Source organism: Ictalurus furcatus, chromosome 24 (genome assembly GCF_023375685.1).
Source record: "Ictalurus furcatus strain D&B chromosome 24, Billie_1.0, whole genome shotgun sequence".
Taxonomy (NCBI): Eukaryota; Metazoa; Chordata; class Actinopteri; order Siluriformes; family Ictaluridae; genus Ictalurus; species Ictalurus furcatus.
In genome coordinates this window covers 2,158,775-2,177,511 of record NC_071278.1, presented here as the reverse complement: position 1 = coordinate 2,177,511, position 18,737 = coordinate 2,158,775, and positions in this window count along the sequence as shown.

Genomic DNA, 18,737 nt, shown 5'->3' with positions numbered 1-18,737 from the left:
AACTTTACTCGCACTTTATTTTACAGTGTACGGTAGAAGTACCTCGGTAACGAGCGCAGGTTAGTTGGGGAAGGGAGGGGGGGAAAAAAAACGTTGGGAAGATGTCTTCTTACCACTCCATCTGGCGGTCAGATTGTTTGTCGGATTTGACGTTTTGCACGTAACGCGACAGGAAGTGGTTTTCCGCTTTTACAAATTCTGCCAGCCGTGCGTTCAGGCTCACTTCCAAAGCAACCGCCGAACGTCGGAAACAATTTCCACTTTTCAGAAAATCGCAGCGCGACATCAAGCGAATTTTATCTTTATTTATTTATTTATTTATTTATTTATTTTAAATTCTCCCGACCAATCGGGTCGCAGCAAGAAAAACAAACACGGACGACAAAATTAGCATCGCAAAACACGTTGAGTCGTGTTCTTGAGTGAAGGAGAGACACGTTACGACATGCCGAATGGAAGATATCCCGACGTTTCCGCCCTGGGTAAAACGAACAGCGTGACGGACGGTGTATTTTTTGGGGGACGTTCGCCGGTACGTGACGTCACGTGACGTCGCACTGCTGCGTACGGTCGAGTCGCGCGAGCTGCTCGAATTCTTTTACGTTTTCTGCCTCTGAAGAACATTTCGGTGAAGCCGGTTTCAGGGACCTCACGGGGACGTGTTTGGCGGACGTTTCGCTTTGATCCAGTTTTAAAAACGTGTGAGATTTCGTTTCTATGAACAGCTCGGGGACATTTACGGAAGGAGTCTCCAGTGCCAAAGCGTTGTGACAGTCTGGGGTAAAACTTTACAGGAACTAACTTGTCTCGCAGACGTTCCACAACATTAAATGTATATACTATAAACGCCATTTTTAAATGGCGTTCTTTTAATAAGTAAACGATTGTATTCGTGGGCGAACTGCCGTCCTGTACTAGGAATAAGACGCGTCAGGACGAGCTGTCGTAGGAAAACTATCCGCTTTGGCGTGGTAACCGTGGTAACTCCGTCGGTTGTTTGTTTTTCTGCTACTCGCATCACTCACAGCGATTGCTCAGTGACTTGAGAGCGCTAAACTCGCTTTTGGTTCAAATGTTGATGATGTGATGATTTGCAGTTGACACAGAAGAGTCTTTTAATGAAGAGTAAGTGAACGCACGTGCTGGAATTGTACACAATCGCGGCGTGTCCTCGAGCTGGACGAGACGGACTCTTTGTCCCTCTCGCTGTGGTAATTGCGTGGTGATTATGAGGAGTGTCGTTATCGTGCCGCGGATATCCAGCTCCTGATCCTGACATGTTCTCCTTGTTCCTGCGTAATGAGCCCCGGTTTGTTTATAAAGCCCCGGCGCTAACGACCTCCCGTTTCTGTAATGGAGGCAGTGACACAAGACAGAGCGGTCGAGTGTGTAGTCCACGGAGCCGAGAGGACGTTCACGCCGGACGACACGGCACAGGATCGAGCTGTCCAGGAAGCTCACCTCTGCTGGTGTTTGTGTTTACACTGGGTCACCTGATCCGGTCCAGTAGTTCATAAACGTGTCCCATTATCAATGAAGAAAAAAGCGAATCATCAGGCGTCCCGGACGTGTCGCTTTAAACGGACACGTGTCTGGTTCACGTGACGCATGACTGAAAAATCCAGGCTTTATTATTTTTGGCTTGGTTTTGTTTGTTTTGTTTGTTTTTTTTGCTTGTTAGTTGTTGCTGGATAATCCAGGAAGCAGTTTCTCGACGTTTTCTAGGCAAGGCGGGTTTATTTGTCTGGGACGTTTCACACACACAGCCATCGTTCAGAGCGTTCTACTTATAAGAGGAGGTAATGAGATTAAAACACGATTTGGTTAATTAAAGGAAACAAAAGACGACTATATAAAATGGAGCCCATTAAAAGGCATATAACAATTAGAATACTGACAATAACGTGCAGAGTGAAGTAGAATTCTTAGAGAGAGAGAGAGAGAGAGAGAGAATTGTATACACGAGGAAATAAAAATGTTTGTTTCCGTTTGGTTTTTTTTAACCTATTTTTTAAAAAATGGCTACATTTACACACAAATGTTCGCGGGAGCGCTTGAGCAAGAAATGTGGTGTTCACAAAAAAAAAAAAAAAAAACCCTTCGTATCCTCCTGAGTTGGTGTAAATTTCCGTACGAATAGACTAGCTCAAAAGTAACGCCGCCCTGTCCAGATCGTCGGACCAGGCTCACCGGGGCCCTCCGGCAGACGGGAAAATAACGTTCGGTTTTTGATATGAGAATCGTAATAAAACACAGTAGGTTCTGCTTATCTTCCTCTTATTTCCTAACCCTAACTCTAGACACTACCTAGTGTGTGCCGCTAACCCTGACCCCTGACCTTTCGGAGGATTTCAGAAACCAAAAAAGGAGAAAGAGCGAGCGAGACGGAGGACAAATTTTAACAGGTGCGCCCGTTAACAGGAGGACGAGTTAGTGTGTGTCTGCAGTAGCCGACTCGCTGCAGTGGCCGAGCTGCGTTACTGGAAGATTTAGCACACGCTACCCTCGATCACCCTGCCGACGTTTTCAGCTCACTGTGAGCTTTTATTCAATTTTGTGGGCGTGGCTAAATCTATGCGAAGAACATAAGCTAAACGTTTATACATCTGGTGTGCATTTATAGATCATTTTGACCTGCGAAAACACACACACACACACACACAACTTGGCCCCCAACTGAAAGAATGATAAATGACATGAAGAACACGTCGGTCAGAAATGTAGAGCTTGTCCCGAGCCCGAGCTGTGAGACGGTTCGTGTCCTCGTGTCCTCTTGATGCGTCTTCGCCTGCTTTGTTCCGTCCAGATCAGCTCCGCGATTCGAAACGTTTGTGTCAAATCGGTTTCTTTCTTTCTTTTTCTTTTTTTTTCTTCAAACGCGCAATCCAAAATGTGGTCGAGGTTCTACCGAGATGCAGCGAAGTGGATGCTTCCTAAACTCTCCATTTAATGTCATGTGTGTGTATATATATATATATATATATATATATATGTGTGTGTGTGTGTGTGTGTGTGTGTGTGTGTGTGTGTATTATCCACCGTCACTCAAAGTATTAAGGCTTACAAAAATAAGCCCCCCCCCCACCCTTTTTTTTTTGTCGAAACAGCCGTGTGATCTTATGATCGATAGAAATAGCAGATATCGTAATTACACGGCTGACATGGCTGTAATTTGGATTCGGACAGCTGATGCGGTCTCCGCGCAGGAAACCGCGCTCTTTATGTCTTCCCGAAACACAGTGATGGACGGTCGGAGAGTCCTGCGCTCCCTGCCTAGAAAATTGCCACGTTGTTTTTGGAATTATAGTGATTTCTGAGCTGGACCGCTCCAGGAATGAGGCCTAATTGCTAGATGGTGGAGCTTTTATAAGCCGCAGCGTAACGTGCGAGCGTGTTGGTTTTATACGGCGAGACGTGTGCGGGGGCTCTTCTGGGCCGCGAGGTTAATTAAGCGGAGAGCTCGGAACCCCAGTCCGGTGGCTTCAGGCTTAAATGGTCCTGTGAAGGAGTGTTGAAAGCGTTCTGAATGAGCGTGGCGCGAAGAGGGAATCGTTCCCATGTGGTTCGGGTCGTTCTGTCGTTTCTGGCACGAGTCTGGGTTTTCGTGTCGCGGACGTCTTGCACTCGAGGTGTTCGTGTTCGAACCGGACTGGTTTTATTTTTGGCCGTGCGCGTCTCGGGAGACGCAGCGCGGTGAGATCAGCATATGGTTTGCATTAGAGCTGCTTCAGTTCCTCTAAACTCTGCTTTGTCTCTTGTATGAGAAACCAATTATCTGTGTGTACGGATGTGTCTTTCTGTCTAACACACACACACACACACACACACACACACACACACACACACACACACACACACAGAGCGAGGAGACGCTCCGCTGATATCCGTCTGCTCAGACGGTCAGAAGGTTGGCGTCCAGCTGTGTGGTCGAGGACCTTCGGCGACTTTCGAAGTATAACTCAAAGTTTGCGCTTTCCCCCTTTCTGCCTGTTAATCAGCGGCGGTCGTGAGACGTGCAGGAGAACGCTAGCGCGTTCCCATGATGCTCAGCGGTCGTTCACGGCGGCCGCGCTATTACGCCGAGGCCTTGTGCTGTCACCACTTCAGCTGTCCTTCAATCGGCCGTCCGCACGCTCTGGCGCCAGAGTCTAATTTCCATCTGAAAATAGCTGCCCCGTCTTGGCACTTCCACTGGCTTGTGGCTATCTGGCCTCCGCTTCAGGCCTCGAGTGCTTGACCGGCGGTTTCTGCATGTTTCTGCATGACCTCATCCTCAGACAGACACCAAGCGTGTATTTCGGTCTCCTCAGGACTTTCCAGTCTTCCGGCTGTCTTTACGTTTTATCGTCACGTCCCGTCCGTCCACGCCCCCCTCTTTCCGCGCAGAGGCTTCGTGTTAGCGCCTGGCCTCGGTAGGTTGTTCTCGGGTCAGGTGACGGAAGGAGCGTCTGGGGACGCTCCGTGGACGTCGGATCGGTGCCGTGATGAGCTCATAGATGCTCGTAGAGCCCCGAGGGATCAGCCCCGACGCGCTCCGCTCGGCCTTAGCCCCTCGTTAGATCCGTCTGGTCCCAGAACCGCGTGGCCTGACCTGACCTGACCCGAGTCACATCTCAAGGGTGGTCCGTCCAGCGCGCTGACCTGAGCGCATCATCTGATTTTATTATTTAATGGATATCTTTCTCGTTGTGTTTCTCTCATGTATCTTTGTTACAGAGCGATACTTTCAAAGTTACTAGCTGGGTTGCGTAATAAAACACCTCGTTCTAATCTTCCAGAATAAAATCCACTGACAGCCCGTTGTTGTTGCTACGCTACTCTAGCTAGATTAGTTTTAACAGCACGTTTCAGTGTGCCGCGAGGAGACGTCCTGACACGTAACAGACCCCGGGTTTGTGTTCCGGTAAACATTATTATCGTTATTGTAAACAATTTCCTTCAAATCAGCATCACTCTGTCTTAAATACGCGGTTCATCATCTGCGTCCTGGGACTGTGAAGTCACACGCTACAGCCGTGACTCAAACAGACTGACCGAGAGACGACGCCGGCGTAGTCCGGGCCGTCGAGTTACACGTTGACACGTCGCTTTCTCAGACGTCTGACGTGAGTGGGTGCTGGGGAACGAAACGCCAGGCTGCTCCCCGGGGAGCTGATAACTCGGTCAGGGCTCGTTTGATTCCATTAGCCAGCTTGTTATTCCGTCACTCACTGATTCCCGGGGACCTGGAGCCAGTCTGCACCAGATACACACACACACACACACACACACACACACACACACACACACACACGTGTGCGAGGCCAGCCAGAGGTCAGGCCGTTCCTCAGAGCCATATCTCCTTACCGCCTCTCCCACTCTCACATTTGGAATTCATTATGCAACTCAAAGAGAACACTTCTCTAATTAAAAAGAGACTTTATGTTGTGTTTTTTCTTTCTTTCTTTCTTTTTTTTTTTGAAGTTTCCCCCCACACGGATTAACAGCCAGTCCTCTCGAGATCAAGGCCGAGGCGAGCCAAACCAAACACGTCCCGATCAGGACGCCGGGCCGAATCCCGAGGTTCAACCCCAGCATGCAAATTTTTGGAGGATTAAACATCATACGCCACGCTAGACCACCCCCCCTTCCCCCGCCCCCCGCCCCCCCAACCCCACCAATGCTGACGCGCTCGTCTCCGATCGCATCGCCTTTAACCGCTTTTGACAAAAACGTTGCCGCTCTTATCGCCGATCCTCCTGCGGGAATCTACCGTATGTTTACATTCCTTCGTTTTTTGTTTTTTTTTTAACTCCGTACCCCTCTTTCCTTTCGCGCTAGTGTTTTCCTCTCTCGTCCCCCGCCGTTTACGATCCTGCTCGGTAGGTGCGCTGCAGCCTCGCTGAAAAACGCTTAAGTCGACGCTTAATAGCATGAGACGCTCCAGAAGGTCCGGTCGTAAAACAAGAAGAAAACCCGGTGTATAGCGGGAAATGCCAGGACGTGGAGGTCCAGGACATATTCGGGCAAACCTGCAAAACATTCCGCCTCGTTCTCACATCTTATATCTTATGCATGTTTAGCACAAATCCGCCCTTTTTAAAAAAAAAAGGTAAGCGGGTAGAATTGTTCGCGTTAACCAGTGAAAGATTCATTGAGGAAAAGAGTACATTTCAGTAGACCCTCTTCGTTTTCGTCACATTATTTATGCTAGTGAGCAAGCTACTTAACCAAGTTATGTGCATTTTGTTTTGTTTTATTTACTTTCCTTTCATTTTCTGCTGCTATAGTCTTCATTTCCAAAATTATTTAGCGTTTGAAAAAAGAAGTATTTTCAGTCTGAGCTGAGCGGTAGTGTGGGGTTTTTTTTTTAAAAAAATAAATAAATAAATAAATAAATAATACGTTCTTCATCTTATGAACAACGAACGTCAATAAATCGCAAAGAAATGCTTTTTCTATTGTTTTTCATTTGGCCAAAAATAAATAAATAAATCAGAGAGAACCGTGTATGTAAAAGGTCTCGGATGGCAGACGTTTGAACTCAAAAACAAACGAATAAACAAATGGAATATGTAAATACTTTCTTCACGTAAAGAATAAGAATTTATTATTGTAATTCGTTCAGATAAAAGAAAGGGGGATGTTAGATTTATTAGCCACATCTGAAATGACTTTTTGCTAAATCCAGGTTTACGTTCTGAGTAATTCGTGTGTGTGTGTGTGTGTGTGTGTGTGTGTAAAAAGGCACGTGTGTGTGTACTCTGTGTTTAGACTCGTCTGGTTAACCTCAGGGAGACGGCCGAACGTCTGCGCTAAGCGAGACCGGTTATTACCTGGCAGGAGAACGCCGTTCTGCAGGCTATATTCCTGTTAATTTTTTTTCTCACCATCAAATGCCTCGTTTCTTCTTGAGACGTGGCCGTGAGGCCTGTGGTGAGTTTATTTTTCGGTGGCAGAGGACGGCGTGCGGTTCTGAGGGAACGCTTCTCACCTACTGTAACATCACATCCTGGGTCCTGTGCGTAACGAAATGCGCTACAGACAGGACGAACTGAAGCGCGCTGATGTCATACTGTATACCGTATGCATATACTGTACACGCTTCCATCGGCTGAGATCGGTCACGTGGTTAGAAAGTTAAATACGCTAGCACTGGCAACAAAATAGCGCTCAAGTTCGCCGAATCGAAATCTGTCCGGACGGAACTGTAGTTTAGCGTGCTAGCTAGCTATGACGCTAGCATACAGCTCGACCGACTGTTTGCTAATCCTGTGTAACGCTAGCTAACTAGATGTTTCAGGCCCTGACGTTAGCAAGCTAAAGATGAATAGCAGAATCAGCACAAAGCATCAGCTGTACAGTCGGGTTATCACCGGAGTCAGACGTGCAGCTAGCTGTCCTGCGATAACGCCTGATTCAGTCTGTTCGCTAATTAGGAAGAAGCTCGAGCGAGTGACTAGGACCAGAAGGCGGTGAGTTCAAATCTGTCCAGCTGTAGATGGGGGTTGTTAAAGTACACAGCCTTACCATGACCTTTGACCTGTAATATGCTACAATATACTCGCAAAAATAAATAAATCCCAGCACGTGACCCTTGACCCCCGGATAATCTGTGTTTCTCTTTCGTGACATGATTATCCGTCAAGTCATTTTCCCAATCTGTTCTACGGTAAGTGTGTGTGTGTGTGTGTGTGTGTGTGTGTGTGTGTGTGTTAGCCACGTGACTGGGTCCATATGGAACGTCTCAAGCGATCTACGGCTTAAACTGTAGCTCAAGCGGGACAAAGACCTGCAGGGCATGATGGTATACGTCCCCCTGACTTCTTCCACTCCATTCCTCCTCCTCCTCCTCCTCCTCCTCCACCTCGTTCCCCCAACACCAGGCCTGCTGCCGCGCTCGTGCCCTCGCAGCCTCACATCGTCTCTAATGACAAACTGCATTCAGAGCTCAGGAACTCCCACATCCGGTCCGCTCGTGCTATTTCGAGACCAAAGTGCTGGGGGTGGTGTGTGTGTGTGTGTGTGTGTGTGTGTGTGTGTGTGTGTTGTGAGAGGTGGAATTACAACCAGATATTGTTTAATCGCTTCCATCAGCCATGGAGTGTTGGTTTGGGGGGGATGGAGGCTACTTTGTTTGAACTACAAGCCCTGGTTTAGTAGCGCGTAGTATGCAGCTGAGGCAATAAAGAAATAAAGAAATAAAGGTGAATGTTGGCAGAAGCGCGTGAGCTAACGCGCTAACGCGCTAATGAGAGATCACCCGGTGAGGTGCAGAAGACAACGTAGCTCCCGGGTCACGACTCGCTTTCTTTTCCATCGGCGTGTGTTTAATGCAGTCGTACTTCGTGCAGAAGAGGAGAGGATGTGGGTTCAGCGCATTTCTGTGGTCTCTTACTGGAATAGCGTAACGATCTCGCTCACAGAGGATTGCTCGCACGAAGAAAAAAAATGGCGGTGGTGGTGGGGGGGGGGGAGTGGGGGAGGAGTGGGGGGGGTCTGAAATCCGAGCGATCCCCGATAATGTCCGCGTTGGTTACCGAAGCGAAACTCGACGCGGCGTTCTTAAATAAAATGATTCTCTTGTGGAAGAAAAATCTGACCAATGGTTTCGAGTGCTACGGTTGTGCTCGTAAGTTTACACACGCCTGGCAGGACCCGCCAAATGATAAGAATTTGAAAGAAAAGAAAATAAGAGGAATAGTTTTTATTTAGTCCTGAATAAACTGTTTCACATAACTGAAGGGAATAAATGAAGGGCAGTACTAAGAGGACAAATAAGATTGTGTGTGTGTGTGTGTGTGTGTGTGTGTGTGTGTGTGGGTGTGTGTGTGGGTGTGTGTGTGTGAGGTCGAGTGGAGTGACAGATTGTGGGCTGTTAGATGTGATTGGTGTAGAGGGAAGTGTGTGGAGGCAGCAGTGTGTGATGTGGTGATGCGGCTTCTCACACATGGAGGACATGTTTAATCCATCGACTGGTGAGAACAAGCTCCTCTTCATCCTTCTCCTCCTCATCCTCTTCATCCTTCTCTCCTCTTCATCCTTCTCTCCTCTTCATCCTTCTCCTCCTCATCCTCTTCATCCTTCTCCTCCTCTTCATCCTTCTCTCCTCTTCATCCTCTTCATCCTTCTCCTCCTCATCCTCTTCATCCTTCTCTCCTCTTCATCCTTCTCTCCTCTTCATCCTCTTCATCCTTCTCTCCTCTTCATCCTTCTCTCCTCCTCATCCTCTTCATCCTTCTCTCCTCTTCATCCTCTTCATCCTTCTCCTCCTCATCCTCTTCATCCTTCTCTCCTCTTCATCCTTCTCTCCTCTTCATCCTCTTCATCCTTCTCTCCTCTTCATCCTTCTCCTCCTCATCCTCTTCATCCTTCTCTCCTCTTCATCCTTCTCCTCCTCATCCTCTTCATCCTTCTCTCCTCTTCATCCTCTTCATCCTTCTCCTCCTCATCCTCTTCATCCTTCTCTCCTCTTCATCCTTCTCCTCTTCCTCCTTCTCCTCTTCATCCTCTTCATCCTTCTCCTCCTCATCCTCTTCATCCTTCTCCTCTTCATCCTTCTCCTCTTCATCCTCTTCATCCTTCTCCTCTTCATCCTCTTCATCCTTCTCCTCTTCATCCTTCTCCTCTTCATCCTCTTCATCCTTCTCCTCTTCATATTTCTCCTCCTCATCCTCTTCATCCTTCTCTCCTCTTCATCCTTCTCCTCTTCATCTTTCTCCTCCTCTTCATCCTTCTCGTTAAGCGTTAATTCTTGGCGATACACCAGTTGTGTGTAATAAAACAGTGAAGTTTTATCATTAATTACGTTATAGACATTAATGTACACGCGGTCTGATAGAGGCTGGTTTTCCAGACTCGACGAGTTTAGACATTAATGTACACGCGGTCTGATAGAGGCTGGTTTTTCAGACTCGACGAGTTTTGCAGGTCCACGTGCCTCGGGTCGGTGTTATTACTGAACCTCATCAGCTGTGTGTGTTTCTAAAGCCTTCACACTCGAGGGTCATTCCTGAGCTCGTTTGTAGGAGGGCGTCGTCGGCTTTAAACACCAAAACGTGTGTGTGTGTGTGTGTGTGTGTGTGTGTGTGTTGGAACAGTGACTTGTGCGAGTGTTGTGATAGGCACACATCCACAAGGATAAACACACAGACACAATGGCCGCTGGAGGCTCGTCCCCTCCTGACCTGACCTCCAGCACCAGGATGTGTGTGTGTGTGTGTGTGTGTGTGTGTGTGTGTGTGTGTGGACCTGAGGGGTCACTGCAGCCCCACTGAGCACTCTGGAAACAGGATGTGTGTGTGTGTGTGTGTGTGTGTGTGTGTGTGTGTCTGTGTGTGTGCGCCCCCATGTAGCTACCCGGCGTGTTCACTACAGTGTGTACGTGTTTCTGTTCATGTATTTGAAGCATGCAGTGCCGTGTGTGTGTGTGTGTGTGTGTGTGTGTGTGTGTGTGTGTGTGTGTGTGTGTGTGACACAAGTCCATTCGCACCTCTTAATCAAGAAGCTCTGGTCATTACGGCGCTATTCACAGCGTTAAAGGAAAACTCCAACATTTTTCATCTAAATACCGACCCACTGTGTCTGTATCCCTGAACTCAAGAGAACAGCTGCCTTAGACTTCCATTATAAGCGAGTTTGGAGTGAACACACACACACGCACACACACACACACACACACACGCACACACACACGCACACGCACACACCCCAGATACAGTGGACAGAGATTAGTGTTAAATAAACACCAGAGTTTCCCTTTAATGGTCTCTGACTGCACTGAAACCCGCGGAGAGTCCGGCGATGACAGAACCCGAGACGGCGTGAGCCCTGGGCGTCTGGCTGATCACACACACACACACACACACACACACACACACACACACACACACACACACACACACACACGTGTTTATCAGTCTGAACAAAGCCTGGCTTGTTTCACGTGTGTAAACGTCCCGGCTGCGGTCAGGCCTAATGAGCTGGGGGTAATGATGAGCAGAACGCGATAAAGTGTGTGTTCTGCTGTTCGATCCCTCGTTAGCACGCTTGACTCCGTCTCTGTCTCGTCCGTACGATGGGGGGCGTGTCTTCCCTGCTGGAAAATAAATAAACAATAGACAAACAATAGAAACCCTCATGAGATTTGTAATGGTTTTAATGGGCATTGTATTGGTTTTAATGGAAACTTTAATGGACCCTGTGGGGGGTAATTTGTTGCCTTCTATTGGTGGCATGTTACGTCTAGTGGACACCGTTAAGGACCGGTGACGGTTTTAATGGTTTGCTGATGGTTTGTAGTGGAAACCATTCGGATTTCTTTGATGGTTATGGGTTATGTCTGGCGCTAACATGAGTGTTTACGAAGAGACAGCACGGTGCCGTGCTGTGTTTCATTCTGCTTTTCAGCACCTGCGGCATGAACGTTAAACTACGTGGCCTTTTCTCTCTCGTTTTTCTCTTTTTCCCTTTTCTTCAGATTTGCGTCCCTCGCGTCAGCGATCTGGGACCAATACAGAACCGCAATCCGCTCCGATTTACTCAAAATTCCCCCTGAAGCCACAACTGGCTCAGGAATGTCGTTCTCTCCGGGTCTCTTTCCACTTCCCCTCTCCCTCCTCCGCTGTGTCTGTTGGGGTTTTTTTTTTTTTTTTTGGGGGGGGGGGGGGGGGGTGGGGGTTTGGCTACGCTAATGCTGCAAACCTTCACACAACCTACACACAAACTTACACACAACCTACATACAACCTACACACAACCTACGCACAAACTTACACAAAAACCTATGTTATTGTTTTTTTTCAGCGTGAAAGCTAGCTTGAGGTTTAACGGTTTGTTTTTAGCTAACTCCAACGGCAATCCCTAGCTGCAGCGCTAGCTAGCGTTTGTAAAAGTTAGCAGGCTTTAGCAAACTTTTTTTTTTTAATTATTATTATTATTACGACTATGAGATCTGTGTAAGAATTTTGTTGTTGTTGTTGTTGTTGTTGTTGTTTAGAGCACTACAACAGTATGGCTGAAAACTAGCACACAGGAGAGGAGGCTAGCTGTAGTATCCACGGTGACAAACGTGGCGTACACCTTCCTCTTCGGGATTTGTTGCTTTTATCTGAGCATAGGCCCGTGTACTGTAAGAAAAACTATTCAACCACGGTTGCATCTTATCCTGTCGTATAAAACCTCTCGGGGAAATGTACGTCGAGGCGTTCGCTAAGAACAACAAAGCTCGGAAGGAAGTAGCAGAGATCGCTGGCGCCTCTGGTGAGCTAGTACAGTTAGCTCGCTTTGCTAGTCTAACCTGAGAGTGACGCTAGTACGGAGTAGATCACGTAGCGTGTAGAGTGAACCGAACGTAAATAGATTTGAAACGAAATTAAAAGCGTCTCTCGGTGGGATCTGCGCATCGCTAGCTAACTAGCTAAATTTCACCTACGCTGCTTTACTTAGCGCTTTTGTAAAAACTGGATTTAGGAAATGAATCGAATTTATTTCCTGTTGTGACGTGTGAACGACGACTAGCGGCGTGGTTGAAGAAAACAATTCAGCCATTTTTACCTGAGCTTTAATGAAGCCTTCCTCTCTTTCTCTCTCACTCTTTCTCTCTCTTTCTTTAACACTAGCCACTAGCTTTTTCCTTTGTTTTTCCATCCATACGTCTTCTCTTTCTCCCCCCCCCACTCTCATTTTTCAGGCTTGCTCTCATTCATCTCTTTTCTCTTTTTGCTCTCTCTCTCTCTCTCGCTCTCTCTCTCTCTCTCATCTGATGAAAGAGAGAAGAGAAGCCATGCTAGCAGTTTTTTTCCCCAGAGGAATTGTGCAGTGCCAAACCCCACAGCCATCTTTCCACAAAACACAAAAAAGTTGCTGTGGTGATCGCATCACAACTGTCCAAATGAAGTTTACTCTCTCTCTCTCTCTCTCTCCTTCTCTCTCTCTCTCCCTCTCTCTCTCCCTCTCTCTCTCTCTGCTTCGAGTTGCTCGATCCTTGCGCACAGTTGTCATGTGATGTTGCTCGGCAGTGGCTTCGCATCGCTTGCCAGGAGCTGAGAGCTGGAGTCTGAGGAAAAGAGAAAGAAATGAAATGGACGCGGAGGCTGAATCACACACTGCAGTCTGTAAATGGTCTGCACTTATGTAGCACTTTTATCCAAAGTGCTTTACACTGTGTCTCATTCAGCCATTCACACACACACTCACACACTCACACACCAATGGGAGCAGAGCTGCCATGCAAGGCGCTAACTTGCCATCGGGAGCAACTCGGGGTTCAGTGTCTCGCCCAAGGACACTTGGGCATGTGGAGTCACGCGGGCCGGGAATCGAACCCCCGACCCTACGATTAGCGGACGACCCGCAGCCTGAGTAGCATCTGAGTCCCCGAGGCGCTGCTAGACTCCTGTCAGCTTCCTTTATTCAGGAGCCTGTCTGGCCTTCGTCATTCATCTCACACACTCACACACACACACACACACACACGCACACACGTATTTTACAGCTCACTCGGGTCTGGTAAACTGCTTTTTATTGTGTTTTAACCAATCGACAGATCAGCACTGCAGTCTCCTTCTTCTTCTTCTTCTTTTTCTCCTTCTTATTTTCATTCATTTCTCTTTCTTTTTTCCTCCTCCTCCTTCTTCTTCTGCTTCCTTCCTTTTCTTCATCATCTTCTTCTGTTCTTCTTTCTCCTTCTTCTCATTTTCCTCCTTCTTCTTCTTCTTCTTCTTCTACTTCTTCTTCTTTTCTCTTTCTTTTTCTCCTCCTCCTTCTTCCTCTTCCTCATCATTATCAGCAGCACCTTCTCATCTCTGTCTTTTCTCTTTCTTTGTCGCCTCCTCCATCATCTTCTTCTCCTCCTCCTCCTCCTCGTTTCCCTTTTCTCTTTCTTTTTCTCCTCCTCCTCCTCCTCCTCCTCCTCCTTCTTCCTTCCCCTTCATGTTGTTCTTCTTTTTCATCATGATCAGCAGCAGCAACATCGACTCCTCCTTCTTTTCTTTGTTTTTTCTTTTTCTCCTCCTTTACCTTCTTCTTCTTCATCTCCTCCTCCTTTTCTTTCTTGTCTCTTTCTTTTTCTCCTCCTCTTTCTTCATCTTCTACTTCCTTCATTCCTCTTATTGTTCTTCTTCTTGTTCTTCTTCGTCCTCATCATGAGCAGCAGCTTCTTCTTCTTCTTCTTCTTCTTCTTCTTCTTCCTCCTCCTCTTCTCCTCCTCCTTTATAATAAATACTGAATTTTTGTTTTGTAGTTGATGCAGAAGCTTCCTGATGTATATATTTGGACGCGGGAGGTGAGTGTGAAACGTTGCAGTACTCCGTATCCTGCTCAGGGTGGCGGTGGATCCGGAGTCTATGCCAGGAACACTGGAAGCGGGAATACATCCTGGAAAAGTGGAAAGACGTCGTTAGATTTAAAGGAGATGTCTCTCGGGCCCGGGTTTAATAGAAAACAAGCTGAGGAATTTATTTCAAAGTATTTTTTAATCAGGATTTGTGGAGTAAATCTGTAAAAACCTCGAGTCATCATGTCCACTTGGCGACGTTTGACTACCGGTGTACACCGCGGCTGATTTTCAAAGATATTTGATGCCTGTCCGGCGTCTGACGCCGCTGTGGGCGGGGCATGTGTCACCGTAACTGTTTATCTGCCCGCGTTTAAAATGGAGGCTTCTGTCAAGCATAACGCTCAGGTCTCCCCATTACCTCCTAAAAATAAAAGCTTTCTCCCTCACCATCTCCCAGCAACGTTCTGCGTCATATTCATTAGAAATCCAGAGCAGAAGAAACAGGAGACGTCGGTGCAGATGCTGGACGCAAAATCCCAGCATGCAACGCGACGCGACGATACGGTGCAGTTACTATAGTTACGGCTCGGTTAGTGAGCAATGCATGAGACGATGAGGGTGAAAGTTGCAGCTTTGGAAGTTTGAGCAGAGTGTACAGATGAGGAGGTCTAATAAGGGCTAAAGCGCCGCTGCATCGCTCGCTTGATCTAAAGATGAAGCGAGGGCTGGATCCCACCGCACCGCTGTCAGCAGGTAGAACGGCATTGTGGGTAATTTAGGGAAACCGAGAGTGAAGGTTTAGAACTAAAACTTCATCATGCAGCTCGTTCAGGGTGGGTTTTTCCTTCCGTACCTAGCTGTAGGGGCGGAGTTTATTTTTATTTTATTAGCACGGTCTAATCCAGGAAGCAGGCTGAGCTCTCAATCTCTGACTCCTCTTTAGGTGGCCCAGAGGGCCAAGGCTTAACCGCACTCAGAAGCTGCGTCCCATCTGGATGGAGTGATTTACAGCGCCGACCGAGACACGGCGTTTTTTTCTTTCTTTTCTTTTCTTTTTTTTTTTTTTATAAATCAAACAAAGACGTCTTTGTGGAGTAGAGGAGTGAGCACGAGGGGCACTTTTCTTAGGAAAAAGGGGAGGGAGAGTTAGAGGTGAGGCGATTTGGAAGGGGTTTGAGGTTTGACGTGTGCGGCGCACGTTTCAAGAGACACGTTTTAGCAGACTTGTGCAGGATCCGATTCTTAATTTTAATCCTGCCTGGAATTTACGCCGTCAGCCCACGTCAGCCGTCTTCACACGTGTGCGTGTCAGCGTCGTCTGTTTCTCCCCGTCTCGGTCTCCACACACGTCTTAATATTCCTTCCTTCATATTTCTGCAGTTCGGTGACTTTACGTCTCTCCGAAAGATAAATCTCTTCGCTCCGTTTTTCCGTAATCGCATTTTTTTGCAAAGGCGGCTTTTGTCATCTTCAGATCGAAATTCCGAACCGATCTCAACTTTAATGCTGTAGACGTTAACGGGAACGAGCCGCTAATACTCATCGCTGTCATCTGTCTGCTGCTGCGTACACATCCTGGACTGATTAGTTAGCCTTAGCTAATATTTTCCCCACCTTCCTTCCTTCCTTCCTTCCTTCCTTAATTTACCACCAGGAACTAAAATCAGCGTGTGATTTGAAAATATGAATCCTTCTTAAAACTTAAGTACACTTTAAAGCAGTGGATATACATCAGTTTCACTCTGCGTACATGTAAAGTAGAGTAAAGCTATATCCACAAGGGGGCGGGCTAGCGCCGAGACGTTCCTGGTTGTCTTCCTCGGTCGATTTTGCATGTCAACAATGAAGGTTGCGACAGTGGAGGACATCTTGTGGCGTAGAGATGTCGGTAACTCTGCTAGCTCTACTAGCTCCTCTTCAAAAATTCCGTCACATCATGACATCATGCTACAGCGCCCCCGCTGATCGTGTCGGTATTGCACCGTGCGCACGTGTAGTGTTCGTTTCCGACGACGCCGACGCCCGTAGGATACGTGCAGCGGCCATCTTGCGTACACGTTAAGCGCGGTTAAACGCAGGCATCATCCATACGTTTCTGCTTTTACCGGAATATTTATTCATTTCAGTATGTTCACCACCTCTACTCATAACCTGTTTTCGTTTCACTCTTTTCAAACTCTTTTTTTTTTTTGGCTCATTTCTCTGTTTTTCTCCTGCCGTCATGGCCGTCCGTTCCGCGCTCTGCTCTTTCGATCAGGGAGCTAAAAACGTCTTCGGGAAGACCACGCGTTCCAACTCCACTGAATCACGGTATGAAGAAAAACGGTTGGAGTGTAGTGGGGGGGTGGGGGATATCGCCATAAATTCCTGGTTTATTGCCGTTCAGGATCACGTAGCGCAGCACTATGAGGCGGTACGGCTCGGCGAGGGAGGAATGGCGGTGTGAAGGTTTAGCAAAACAGGTTCAGGGGACTGAGTGAAGAGTTTATATGAGCTGGTTTTAGCTTTTAGACCCGAGAAATCAAGAATAAAGTGCACAGCAAATTGTGTGTGTGTGTGTGTGTGTGTGTGTGTGTGTGTGTGTATCTGGAGGTGAAAGCGCTCATGTCGAGGCTGGGACTAAAGTGAACCAGATGGGGTGAATGGAACAAGCAGCGTTTCTGATTGCTGAGGTAATTCTCTTGGCCGGTTGTGGGGCAGTATATCCACACACACACACACACACACACACACACACACACCCACCAAATGTGAATGAGTAATAGCCAATACATGTGCTTTAATGATCAATCTCCCAACTGGCACCCCGTCCTGATCCACATTTTTTGTTCCTCAGGAGCGGTGTTGCGTTAACGGATTCGTGCGTAAGGTTGCGTAAGGTCACTCGTATAAACACACTCGGATTAATCGCTCGTCCCTGCAGCTCGGTGAGCTCGGCCCGGTGTTTCTGTTCAGAGCAAATGAGACCATAACACCAGGGCTGTTGACCTGCTTCCTGCTGAATAATTCAACAACGAGGCCGAGCTTGTTACGGGAGGATCTGGCAACCTCCGCTCGATCCGATTAAAAAATATACGTCTTTACACAACCCACAGCTCCCAGGAGACGGTTATTGGGCCATAATGTTTGGATAGAACGCATGCTAGCGTAATGGTTTTGGCAGATATCTTGATATGGTTCCTGGCCCGGGATCGCGTATGAGTCGGGTTGAGTTTTTTTTAAAGCTTAAAAGGTCTCATTTACCAATAAACATCACCGTGAAAGACCGCGCAGAACTATTTCGTGCAATCCGAGTAGTTTTAGACACACACACAAAAAAAAAAGCACAAAAAACTTCACAAGCAAATTTCGATGAAGGAAGAAAAAAAAAAACAGTTGCAACAATCACAAAAAAAATCCGGTACGGACCGGATATCCATCACGTCAATAGCTTGACGGTGAAACTATTCAGGCTGAGTGATGCATTATATCATGAGGGTTCATCAGTGGTGTAATAGGTAAGAATGATGTGGGGAAACACACACACACACACACACACACACACACACAGCTGCATAGACAGCTGCATTTATCATTTTTTTCGTAATTTTTAAAAAAATTGCTTCAAATTTTTTAACACTGGTGGTTCTGTCATCTGTCCAGTTGTGTAATCTGTACTCTGATTGGACGACGTGTCTGATCGGATGAAGTCTGCTAGTTTCCAAAGGCATATTAGGGGAAAAATTATATGGTGAGTAAATAATCCACCTTGTTCACATTTATTACACAGGAGACTCTATTTCACCTGCTGATGGCGTGTTACGGATATATCTCCACGTATGGAGGTCAGATCTAGGGGGCGTGTCACGAATGTGGTAGTGGTAGCTCAGTGGTTAACACGTTACTGATCAGAAGGTTGTGAGGTCAAACCGCAGCACCACCAAGCCGCCACTGTCGGGCCCTTGAGCAAAGCCCTTAACCCTCAACTGTTCAGACATATAAATGTAAGTCACTCTGGATAAGCGCGTCTGACAAATGTAAACTGTCTCTGATAGGAGACGGGAATCTACGGTCCCGGGGCGAGAAAGAACTCGATTCTTTTTTAAATTCAGTCCAGCGTGTTTTTCTTACGCATACGAAACCTCAATGTACATTAGGCGTTAAGACATTCTGATTTCTCATACTGATGTATTGTTTATCTTTGAAAGCTGGGTTTTAGCCCTGCTAGCGCATTCACACCAGCCACTCCTCAAGTCACAGGAAGTCCAGAATCAATCACTCGGGCCTGCTCTTTTTCCTGGAAAAAGACAGGAACACAAAACCTGAGAAACACCCAATGTTCAAGACAACCAAAAGCAAACATTACGCAGACTCCATGTCGCTTCATTCAGCACCGTGAACACAAACAGAACGTGTTGGAACCCGTCTCGTTTCCAGCGCGAGCGCCAGCTCGCTTTTTTTTTTTTTCTTTTCCATCACAAAACGAGGAAGCCTTGTGTCA